Genomic DNA, 13,104 nt, shown 5'->3' on the forward strand with positions numbered 1-13,104 from the left:
ACCCTGGGAGGAGGAGGAGGAGGAGGCCCCGGCTAGGCCTCTCTCGGAACCCGGGTTCGAGTCCACCCCGGGAGAGATTGAATTGTTTCCCCACTCCCCCGCCCTGAACGTCGCGGTGAGGAGGAAGAGGGTTTTTTTTTTTTTAGGAGGTGATCAGGGCTATTAGGTACTCTAGTGCATTCATTCATTCATTCATTCATTCATCAGGTGTGGCCTAGGAGATAGTATATGCAGCGGGGTATAAGGCCTTGCACCAATGCCACCCGGGTTCGATTCCCCAGCACCGTCTAGGATCACCCCAACTCTGCCCAAACTGATCCCTTGATTCCCTGAGACTCAAGTGTGTCCTAATCCCCAGCACCGAGTTTATTCATTCATTCATTCATTCACTCACTCGTCCATCCATCAGGCGTGGCCCAGGAGATAGTATGTGCAGCGGGGTATAAGGCCTTGCACGAATGCCACCCTTGTTCGAGTCCCCAGCACTGCCTAGGAGCACCCCAACTCTGCCCAAACTGATCCCTTGATTCCCCGAGACTCAAGTGTGTCCTAATCCATCCACATCCAAAGAAAATTCAATTAAAGACAGATTGGGCCATGATCTAGGGCTTGAACAAAATCTCCCCAGTTTTTCTCCTAGGAGTTTTGTCCTAGCACAGACGGGAGGACGCTGGCCTTGCACCCGGCTGATCCAGGTTTGATCTCCAACTCCGCACAGGGTTCCCCAGAGCCGGCCAGAAGTAACTTCCAAGCCCCCCAAACCAACCAAAAATCCCCACCTTAATGGTCCAGTGTGGCCCTGTAGAATGGTCAGAAAGCCTCAAGAAGTGCCTTGCAGTTCTGTAAAAGCTGGCACCATCAAATGCCCGCCTTCCTGGTCGAAATTCCACGGAGCTCAGCAATGCAAACACATGCATAATTGAAATATTCCAAACCCTCTAGTTAAAGACACAGGGAGGAGAAGTATGACACAGGGTGATGCTTCTCAATACATTTTTTTGGGGGGGCTTTCGTGGCTTTCTAATTTGTGTGTGTGTGTGTGTGTGTGTGTGTGTGTGTCTGTGTGTGTCTACATCCGACCTATAGGGTACCAAAGATCTAACCTGGTTGGCTACACCTGCAAGGCAAGTGCCCTCCCCATTGTTCTATCTCTCCAGCCTCAACACTGCCTAATTTTGTTTGGGGGAGGAGGAACGTAAGACAAATGTCTAAATCTCTGTTCTATTTCTGTGGTTCCTATGTAACTTTTTTTTTTTTTTGAGCCACATCTGGTGATGCTCAGAGGTTACTCCTGGCTATGCGCTCAGAAATCCCTCCTGGCCTGGAGGACTATATGGGACGCTGGGGGATCAAACCGAGGTCTGTCCTAGGCTAGCGCTGACAAGGCTACCACTTGCATCACTGCTCCGGCCCCATAAAATTTTTTTTACTTTTTGATTTTTTTTTTTTTTTTACTAGAATGATAGTACAGGGGGAGGGTGTTCACCTTGCATGCAGTCTGCAGCTAACCCTGGTTCATTCCCGGCATCCCAAACAGTCCTCAAGCCTGCAGGAGTGATTCCTGACCATAGAGCCAGGAGTAACCCCTGAGCAGTACTGGGTGTGGCCCCGAACCCAAAATTTAATTAAGAAATAGATGAACACACACTCCAGGTAACTTTGGGCTCTTGACTCCAGAAGAACTGGAAAAATATGGTAAGGAATTTCCCATTACTTCAGTTTCATCACCCATAGTCCTGTGGCTAGCCTGGTTCTACCACCAGTGGCAAGTTCTTGGAACACCCCTTGACTTGGACTGGGGTTAAATGCACACCACTCAGATCCCTTTTATTGTTTGTTTTCTGGCCTCAGCCACTGGTGCTCAGGGGTTACTCCTGGCTCTGTGCTCAGAAATCACTCCTGGCAGGCTTGGGGGACCATACAGTATACTGGGGATCGAATCCCGTCACCCTTCTGCAAGGCCCTGACACACTTACCTTTTAATTGGCTCTGGTTGGCTTTGGCTTTTTGGTGCCCCATATTCTGCCAGGGCATACATGAAGCTGACCTGGCTAAATAAAATAGATCCCAGCAGGACTGGAGTGATAACACAGCAGTAGGGTGTTTACCTTGCACATGCCAACTCAGAATGGACCTGGGTTCTATTCTGGGCATCCCATATAGTCCCCCCCCCCAACCCCATCACTGCCAGGAGTAATTTCTGAACACAAAACCAGGAGTAACCCCTGAGCACCTCAAGGTGTGACCCCCCCAAAAAAAAAAAAAAACAAACCCAACAACAACAAAAAACCATCAGCAGGGCCCAAGGGATAGCACAGCAGGGAGGGCATTTGCCTTAAACACAGCCAACCAGCTTTTGATCCCATACCATCCCCCCAGGACTGCCAGGTGTAATTCCTGAGCGCAGACCCAGGAGTTACCCCTGAATATGGCTGGGAATGCCCCCAAAGAAGTAAAAATGTTGCCTTGAAAATTGAGGTTGAAATAATGTGTTTGCCCTTCATCCCCTCTCCACTTCCCTTGTTAGTTCTGGCCTTCAGTTGGAAGATACATTTGTTTTATTTTTGGGTTTTTTTTTTTTTTTTTGGAAGATACATTTGTTATCCGAAAGGAACTAATAATGGATACAATGTTAACCAAATTTGTTAGTTCTTGAGATTTTCTTTGTTTAAACTCACTGCTTTTTGTTTTTTTTCTTCCTTCCAACAGAATTCTTTTCATGATGGGGCCTGAGCTTTAGGATCATGGGGAAGACCCTTGCCGTGCAAGAGGCCAACCCAGTTTTGATCCCTAGCACACTGCATGGTCCTCCCCCAGGACCCTCAGCATGATCCCTGAGGTTATTTTATTTTACTTTTTATTTTTTGGTTTTTGGACCACACCCAGTGATGCTCAGGGGTTACTCCTGGCTATGTGCTCAGAAATCACTCCTGACTTGGTGGACCATATGGGATGCTGGGGAATCTAACAGAAGTCCATCCTGGTCAGTCTCATGCAAGGGTAACCGCCCTAGGCTGCCCTATCACTCTCTGAATTTAGAGCCAGGAGTTAGCCTTGAGCACTGCAGGGAGTGGCCCAATAATACAAAAGAAAGAAAAGATATAAAGTTAGGGATCTGGCAGTGGGGGATTATCCTGGATTATCCTGTGCCGTGGTTGAGGGTTTGATTGGAGGTAGACAGGCTGGTTTTGGGAAAGTCAAAGGTAAGGGCCAGCTTTGATGATGGAGGAAGGGGCCATGGTGTGTTGGCATCAAAAGATGTCAGGTCTCCTCTAGAACAGGCACAGAAGTGGGTGGATCTGTAGTCCTAAGAGTAAGGCGCTTCCCTCCAACATGGCTAACCCAGTTTTGATCCCCAGAATTCCATATGTACTCCCAAATACTGCCAGTAGTGACCCTTGAGCATCACCAGATGTGGCCCCCAAACCAAAATTAAACAAACGAAACACAGTAGATTCTCTCAGCATCTCCTGCAGGAAGGCCTCCTTGATTGTCTGACACAGAATTGGCTTGTCTTTGGAAACTGCAATTTGTGACCTGTGCACTATCAGGCAATAAGTGTGTTTGGTCCTAAGCTACCACATTGCTAGTTATTTCTTTCCACAGCTACAGGGAAATCACCAACATGCAGTAGATGAGGAGAATTGAAAAGAATTTGTCACCAAAGGTGGTTGGTTCGAATCCCAGTGTCCCATATGGTCCCCTGTGCCTGCCAGGAGCTATTTCTGAGCAGACAGCCAGGAGTAACCCCTGAGCATCGCCGGGTGTGACCCAAAAACCAAAAAAAAAAAGAAAAGAAAAGAAAAGAATTTGTCAGGGCCAGAGAGATAGCATGGAGGTAAGGCTTGTGCCTTGCATGCAGAAGGTTGGTGGTGTGAATCTCAGCACCCCATATGGTTCTCTGAGCCTGCCAGGAGCGATTTCTGAGCATAGAGCCAGAAGTAACCCCTGAGCGCTGCCGGGTGTGACCCAAAAACCAAAAAAAAAAAAAAAAAAAAGAATTTGTCTTTTTTGTCTTTTAGGCCAGAGCAGCAGCCCAATGGGGGGGTACTGACCTTGCACACAACTGACCCTTAGGTCCAAACCGGCACCACATAGGGCCCCCAAGCACCACATAGCTAGTGTGACCCACCTCAATTTTTGTACTCTTTTTTTTTTGTTTTGTTTTGTTTTTGTTTTTGGGTCACACCCGGCGATGCTCAGGGGTTACTCCTGGCTGTCTGCTCAGAAATAGCTCCTGGCAGACGCGGGGGACCATATGGGACACCGGGATTCGAACCAACCACCTTTGGTCCTGGATCGGCTGCTTGCAAGGCAAATGCCGCTGTGCTATCTCTCCGGGCCCAATTTTTGTACTCTTTTAAAGATTTTGGGGCCACATCTTGCAGTGCTCTTGGATCCTGATTCTGTACTCAGGGATCATTCCTAGCAGGGCTCTGGGAACCATACAATTGCTGGGGATAGAACCCAGGCAGACTGTGCATGGGAAACACCCTATCCACGTACTATCACTCTGCCCCAGATTTTTTGTGTGTTTGTTTTTGGATCACACACAGCAGCGCTCAGGGGTTACTCCTGTCTCTATGTTCAAAAATCACTCCTAGCAGGCTTGGGGAACCATATGGGATGCCGGGATTTGAACCACCGTCCTTCAGCATGCAAGGCAAACACCCTACTTTCGTGCTATTTTTTGTTTGTTTGTTTGCTTGTTTGATTTTGGGCCACATCTGGCACTGCTCAGGACCTCCTCCAAGCTCTCTGCTCAGGGAACACTCCTGGCAGTGCTTGGGGGACCCTATGGAGTCTCCCAACCCAGCCCACCAACATGCATACTTCCTTCCTGATGTGCTATATTACTCTGGCCTTCTTTTTTTCCCCTTGTTTTTTGTTCTTATGTTTTACCCCGAAGAACAAAAAAAAAAAAAAATGTGAGTGGAACCGATCAGCTGCACAGAGTGAAAACTCTAGGATGAGAGGAGGTGGACAGGCCCCAGCAAGCCCACAGAAATCTGCTCTGGCCATTGAACCTACATCCAGATCTTCTGGACTCCAGCTATTGCCTAGGAAACCAGAAAGCTTTGCTGAAACCTTTTTCAGGGCAAGTCTATTTTTTCTTTTTCTTCTTTTTTTTGAGGGGTGGGGTGGGGGTACACCTAGCAGCTCTCAGAGGTTACTCCTGGTTCTGTGCACTGAAAAATGACTCCTGGCCAGCTCAGGAGACCCTGTAGGATACCAGGTTGGCCACATGCAAAGCAAATGCCCTTCCTGCTGTGCTCTCGCTGCAGCCCAAGTTTATTTATTTCTTCTTAGGTTAGAACTGCTTGGAGTCAGACCCCAACTCATAGGAGGAAGGTCAGTTAGGAGAAAGTGTCCCGTAGCTTTAAGCTTTTGCCCTGCAAAGTTGCTAGTTGACAATTCAAGCCCCAGCATCACCAAGAGTGCGAGTTATGGCCCTGGAGGCATTTCCCATGTGATACCCAGCACCATGAGCCCTGTCCAGTGACCCAGCAGCCAGTTTGTGTGGCCACCTTAGTCTGATGCATGACCCCCCATGAAGAACCCCCTCAATAAGCTCCTCAGTCAGGCAGATGGTTTGAGGGGGGCCCGGAGAGATAGCATGGAGGTAAGGCATTTGCCTTTCATGCAGAAGCTTGGTGGTTCAAATCCTGGCATCCCATATGGTCCCCTGAGCTTGCCAGGAGCGATTTCTTCTTTTTTTTTGGGGGGGGGGGGGCCACACCCGGCGGTGCTCAGGGGTTCCTCCTGGCTGTCTGCTCAGAAATAGCTCCTGGATGGGGCCGGGCGGTGGCGCTGGAGGTAAGGTGCCTGCCTTGCCTGCGCTAGCCTAGGACGGACCGCGGTTCGATCCCCCGGCGTCCCATATGGTCCCCCAAGAAGCCAGGAGCAACTTCTGAGCGCATAGCCAGGAGTAACCCCTGAGCGTCACAGGGTGTGGCCCAAAAAACAAAAAACAAAAAACAAAACAAAAAAAAAGAAATAGCTCCTGGCAGGCACGGGGGACCATATGGGACACCGGGATTCGAACCAACCATCTTTGGTCCTGGATCGGCTGCTTGCAAGGCAAACGCCACTGTGCTATCTCTCCGGGCCCCCAGGAGCGATTTCTGAGCATAGAACCAGGAGTAACCCCTGAGCACTGCCAGGAGTGACCCAAAAACCAAAAAAAAAAAAAAAAATTGGTTTGAGGGAGCTGGAGTAATAGCACAGTGGGGAGGGCCTTTGCCTTGCATGTGGCCCACCTGGGTTCAGTTCCTGGTATCCCATAGATAGGGTCTCCTGAGCCTGCCAACAATAATTTCTCAGCACAGAGCCAGGAGTAAACCCTAAGTGCCGCTAAGTGTGGCCCCCCAATCAAAAAAAGTGGTTTGAGGGGACGAGAGAGATAGGATAGTTGGGAGAGTGCTTGCCTTGCACACTGCAGACTCAGGTTCGATTCCCAACATCCCATTAGGTTCCCTGAATCCACTAGCAGTTACCCTAAGTGCAGATCCAGGAGTAAACCCTAAGTACTATTGGGTGTGTCCCCAAAATGAAAAGAAAAAAAATGGTTAGAAGGCTGGAACAATAAATCGTACAGCTGGTAGGGCTATTGCCTTGCAAGCAGCTGACCCAGGTTCCATCTCTGACTTTCCATATGGTCCCTCCAACCAGCTAGGAGTGAGTCGTGAATGAAGAGACAGAAGTAACCCCTTAGCAGTGCTTGCTAGGTGTGACTCAAGAACAAAACAAATGGTTTGAGGGCCAGAGATAGTACAGCCAGGAAGGTGTGAGCCTTGCAAGCAGCCAACTTGGGTTTAATTACTGGCATCCAATAGGATCCTAGAGCCCTACCAGGGATGATCCCTCACCATAGCACCACAAGTGAACCCCAGAACCCTGGATAAAGACCCCCCCCCCAATCCAATAAAAATGCTTTGGGGCCAGAACAATAGCACAGCTGGGAGGGTGTTTGCCTAGCACAGACTCGACCCAGGTTTAGTTCCTGGTATCCCCCGAGCCTGCCAGAAGTGATTTCTGAGCACAGAGCCAGGAGTAATCCTGAGGACGCCAGGTTTGACTCAAAAAAAAAAAAAAAAAGCTTTAGAATGGTAGAGATGGATGAAAACTCTACAAAAATAAAATGCTAAACAATAAAATAAATGACGTACATAAAACTGATTTGAACATGAGGTATATTTAAAAACAAAACTGGGGGCTGGAGTAATAGCACAGCAGGGAGGGTGCTGGCCTTGCATGCAGCCAAACTGGGTTCGATCCCCAGCATCCCATAAGGGTCCCCAAAGCCAGGAGTGATCCCTAGCACCTCTTTTGATATGGATCAAAAATAAACAAAAAAAAATCCTGCCTGGAGGTTGTACTGAGTTCCAACGCTTTGCCTTGGACACAGCTGACTCAAGTGCTTTATTTTTGTTGTTGTTGTTGTTTATTTTTTTGGTTTTTGGGCCACACCCAGTGATGCTCAGGGTTTACTCCTGGCTATGCCCTCAGAAATGGCTCCTGGCTTGGAGGACCATATGGGATGCTGAAGGATCGAACCAGTCTGTCCTGGGTTAGCGCGTGCAAGGCAAATGCCATACCGCTTGCACCACCGCTCCAGCACCTGACTCTGGTTTGATTCCCACAACCACATGGTCCCCTGTGGGGTGTTGGGGGTTCGAACCCAGGGCTACATCATGCAAGGCAAGCGTCTTCCTCACTGCAGTGTCTTCAGCCTCCGGATCTCAGCAGGGCTTATTCCTGACTGCCCCCTGGCGGTGATCGAGGAAACTACACGCGGCGATCAAACTGGGACCTATCACCTATCCTGTCTGTCTGTCTGTCTGTCTGTCTGTCTGTCTGTCTGTCTGTCTGTCTGTCACTCTCCTCTCCCTCTCTCTTCTCTGTTCTCTCTCTCCTCTCCGTTCCTTCTCTTTCTCTTCCTCCTTCATCCTTCCATCTCTCCCCTTCTTCAGAAGACTCACATTGGAGAAACCATCCACCTGTTTCCCTTTTTTTTTTTTTCTCCTTACAGGGGAGAACTCGAATGTTTCCCTTTTTCTTGACAAAGGAAGTGGCCGCTTCAATGGTTCCTGCCACCGCGTTCAGCCCGTCAGTAGCAGTCAGGGTGCTGTCATGTCCCCCCTATTTGCTCTTTGCCCAGATACTTTGCCAAAGTCTAACTTTCCACTGCCTCCTCTCTGCCCTCCACATACCAGTTCCAAAACAGGTGTGCCCAGAAGCCGACTCTGCCCCACCCTGGCAACTCCCTAACTCCAGGTGTCCCTAAACCCTCCAAGCTGCTCAGATGGGCACTGCTGGTGCTTCATGCCCCCTCCTTCTCCAGGCCCTTGTGCAGAGAAAGGTGAGTGCCTCAGGGCACCAGCCTGGAGTTATCAGCTGATTGCAAGCCCAGAGAACAAAGGTCAGAAACCGACACTTCACTGGAGAAGAAACTCAGCAAAGGTCTGGAGAGAGAGGGGGGGGGGGTAGGAAGGGAGTGGAGGAGAGAGAGAGACCGTAACTCAATCAGAAGCAACTTTCTAACTATCTCAAGGTAATTCAATAAAAATTTTTATTAGTGAAAAATTAATTACCTACCGGGGCCGGAGAGGTGGCGCAGAGCGGGAAGGTGTCTCTCTGCCTTGCAGGTGCTAGCCTAGGACTGACCTCGGTTCGATCCCCTCCTCCAGCGTCCCATATGGTCCCCCAAGCCAGGAGTGATTTCTGAGCGCATAGCCAGGAGTAACCCCTCAGTGTCACCGGGTGTGGCCCCCCCCAAACAAAATAAAATTAATTACCTACCATGACAATAATAGAGAAATACAATGCCTGTCTGAAGACAGGCAGGGGACAGGGGAGGATGGAAGTGGATGAACACTGGTGGTGAGAAAGTTGCACTGGTGAAGGGGGTGTGCATTTTTTTTGTTTTTGTTTTTGGGCCACACCTGGCGGTGCTCAGGGGTTACTCCTGGCTGTCTGCTCAGAAATAGCTCCTGGCAGGCACGGGGGACCATATGGGACACCGGATTCGAACCAACCACCTTTGGTCCTGGATCGGCTGCTTGCAAGGCAAATGCTGCTGTGCTATCTCTCCGGGCCCAGGGGTGTGCATTTTATGGCTGAAACCCAATTACGAACATGTTTGTAACCATTGTGCTTAAATTATTTTTTTATCAAAAATACTTTTTTTTTTTTTTTTTGTTTTTGGGTCACACCCGGCAGTGCTCAGGGGTTACTCCTGGCTCTACGCTCAGAAATCGCTCCTGGCAGGCTCGGGGGACCATATGGATGCCGGGATTCGAACCACGGTCCTTCTGCATGCAAGGCAAACACTTTACCTCCCTGCTATCTCTCCGGCCCCATCAAAAATACTTAATTAATTTGGGTTTTGAACCACATTTGGAGACACTCAGGGATCACTCCTCGCAGTGCTCAGGGACTCTGTGGAATGCTGGGGATGAAGCTGGGTTGGCTGTATATAAGGCAAATGCCCTACCCAGTGTGATATAGCTCTGGTCTCTATTTTATTTTATTGGTTTTTGGGCCATACCCAGAAGTGCTTGGGTTACTCCTGACTTTGTGCTCAGAAATTGCTACTGGCAGACTTGGGGGACAATATGGGATGCCAGGAATTAAACTCAGGTTCGTCCTGGGTCGGCTGCATACAAGGCAAAAGCCCTACCACTGTGTTATCTCTCTGGCCCCGGTTTTATTTTATTTTATTTATTTTGGCCACACCTGGTGGCAACGCTGGCTCTGATCTCAGAAATTGCTCCTGGCAGGCTCTGGGGACCATATGGGATGCTGGGGATCGAACCCCAGTCCATCGTGGGTCAGCTGAGTGCAAGGCAAATGCCCTACTGCTGTGCTATCACTCCGGCTCTTCTGGTCTCTAATTTAAAATTAAATTTTTAGGGGCCAAAGCACGCAGCCAACCCAGGTTCAATCCCTGGAATCCTCTATGGTCTCCCAAGCCTGCTAGAGCCAGGAGTAACCCTTGACCACCCCAAGTGTGACTCAAGAGTAAAAAAGAAAAAGAAGCTTTTTTTTGTTTAGTTTTTTGGGCCACACCCAGTGATGCTCGGGGGTTACTCCTGGCTATGGGACATCAGGAGATCAAACTGCGTCCTAGGTCAACACGTGCAAGGCAAATGCCCTACTGCTGCGCCACTGCTCTGGCCCCAGAAAAAAAATTTTTTTAAAGATGAAACTCACAAGAATTAAAGATTAGAATTAGGGCCCGGAGAGATAGCACAGCGGCGTTTGCCTTGCAAGCAGCCGATCCAGGACCAAAGGTGGTTGGTTCGAATCCCGGTGTCCCATATGGTCCCCCGTGCCTGCCAGGAGCTATTTCTGAGCAGACAGCCAGGAGGAACCCCTGAGCACCGCTGGGTGTGGCCCAAAAACTAAAAAAAAAAAAAAAAAAGATTAGAATTAAATGTTAGAAAAATAAATAAAAATAAATGAAAATAAAAATAATAAATAGGGGTCGGTGAGGTGGCGCTAGAGGTAAGGTGTCTGCCTTGCAAGCACTAGCCAAGGAAAGGACCACGGTTTAATCCTCCGGCGTCCCATATGGTCCCCCCAAGCCAGGGGCAATTTCTGAGCGCGTAGCCAGGAATAACCCCTGAGCATCAAACGGGTGTGACCCGAAAAACCAAAAAAAAAAATAAATAAAAAAACATAAAAAAATAAATGAAAATAAATCAAGGATCCACGTGGGTAAGAAAAGCAATAGTACAGCAGGGAAGCTGCTTGCCTTACTCGTAACTGACCTGGGTTTGATCCGCGGCACCCTGAGTCCCCCTAAAAGTGATCCCCAAGCGTGGATTCAGGAGTAACACTCCATGATCAGCGCTGGCTAGACAAGACTACTCATGATCCTGTCTGCTTCAGGCCTTCCCAGCATCAAGGGGATCAGAGGCCATGGGGGAACCTCCCACTCCAGAAGCCCCCCTAACCCTGCCATCAGAAAGATAAAGAAAAATCACAAGGTCATAAGCAGCGCTGGTAGCCTGAATCCGTTTATGACCTGGGTTCTGTGCATTCTGGTACCTGATCCTCAGTGCTCTCCTGCAAACCTGCCTCCCGTGCCCAGGTCATGGGCTCAGCAGCAGGGGGAACACAGCAAGCCCTGTCCCCCAGGGCCATCCATAAACCCAACCCCCTGAAAACCAGGCCAGCGGTTCACAAGGCATCATGGGAAACTCCGTTGCTCCCGCCTCCCCGTTGCCTGGCAACCACAGTGCATCTGGACCACGACCAAGAGGCAGGCAGCTGGGCTCTGTGGGAGGGTCAGACCCGGCTGTCAGCGCATCTGGGGTCTGGCATGAGCCCCCTCCCATCCTCTTTGGGGGGTGGGGCGGGCTACTGCAGTTTCTCCCAGGCTCCTGGAGGTTCCACACACAAGAAATGCAGTGGAGATAGCACCTGAGATTCCAAGCAAGTGGAGGAGGCACAGCCCCACTAAAGATGGGGTGAGCCTACCCTAACCACCCCTCTCCAGGCCTTCGCTCAATGATCAGCTCTTAGTAGAAAACTGTCCTTTTTTTTTTTTTTTTTTGAGCCACACCTGGCGGTGCTCAGGGGTTACTCCTGGCTCTGCACTCAGGAATCACTCCTGGTGGGCTCAGGGGATTCTGGGATGCTGGGATCAAACCCTAGTTGGCTGCATGCAAGGCATGTGCCCTCCCCACTGCGCTATCGCTCTGGCCTTTGTCCTCTTTTCTTCAAAGTGCTTTCTTTTTTTCTTTTTTGTTTGTTTTTGGGTCACACCCGGCAGCGCTCAGGGGTTACTCCTGGCTCTACGCTCAGAAATCGCTCCTGGCAGGCTCAGGGGACCATAAAGGATGCCGGGATTTGAACCACCGACATTTTATATGAAAGGGAAACGCCTTACCTTCATGCTATCTCTCCTGCCCCCAAAGTGTTTTTGTGTTCTTATTTTGGGATATGCACCTACACCTTGACTCTGATTAGGGACCACTCCTGGTGGGACTTGGGAACCTTATGAGGTACCAGGGATCGAATCTAGGTTGGCCTCGTGCAAGTCAACTGCCCTCCCTGCTTTACTATCTTTCCAGTCTTCTTCAAATATTGAAGAACTGGGGGCCCGGAGAGATAGCACAGCGGCGTTTGCCTTGCAAGCAGCCTATCCAGGACCAAAGGTGGTTGGTTTGAATCCCGGTGTCCCATATGGTCCCCCGTGCCTGCCAGGAGCTATTTCTGAGCAGACAGCCAGGAGTAACCCCTGAGCAACGCCAGGTGTGGCCCAAAAACCAAACAAACAAACAAACAAATATTGAAGAACTGGCCCGAGTTTGATCTCTGGCGCTCCATAGGGTTCCCTGGGCCCTGCCAGGAGTGACCCTAGAGTGCAGAGCCAGGAGAAGTCAGCTCTGAGCATTGCCAGGTATGGTCCCCAAAACTGAAAATTAAAAAAAGTTAAGGGGCTGATGCTGGGGTTTCAAACACCCCCTTTCCAAGTGGGAGTGACTCCATGTCTAGACCCCTGGTTCCTCCCCATCTCTGATACTCATACTCAGTGTTGTGAGCCCTGTTGTGAGCACTGAATACAACTGGCTCAGGCTTGACAGGCAGGAAGTTCAGGCTTGGTTGCATAGTCCCCTTAGCAACATAGGGGCTCTGAGCACAGAGCTGGGAGAAGCACCTAAGCACTACTGGGCCTACCCCCCTCCCCAAACAGATGGGCAGAACCAAAGGGACAGGGAGAAAGAAAAAAGGAGAGAAGGAAAAAGGAGAGGCTAAAGCGATAGGACAGTGGGGAGGGAGCTTGCCTTGCACATGGCAGATCTGGGCTGGATCCCCAATATCTAACAGGGTCCTCCCCCACACCCCAAGCCCGACAGGAGTGATTCTTGACACAGAGCCAGGAGAGGATTAATCCCTGAGCACCTTCAAATTGTGGCCCAGATACCAAATAAATAAATAGAAAAAAGGAAAGAGGAAAGGAAAAAAAAAAAGGTGCGGTGAGAGAGATAGAATGGGGTTAAAGTGCTTGCCATATTAGTACAATAGGGAGGGTGTTTGCTTTACACGTAGCCAACCTGGGATGGATAGATCTCAGCACCCCAAGGTCCCCTG

Source organism: Suncus etruscus, chromosome 15 (assembly GCF_024139225.1).
Source record: "Suncus etruscus isolate mSunEtr1 chromosome 15, mSunEtr1.pri.cur, whole genome shotgun sequence".
Lineage (NCBI taxonomy): Eukaryota > Metazoa > Chordata > Mammalia > Eulipotyphla > Soricidae > Suncus > Suncus etruscus.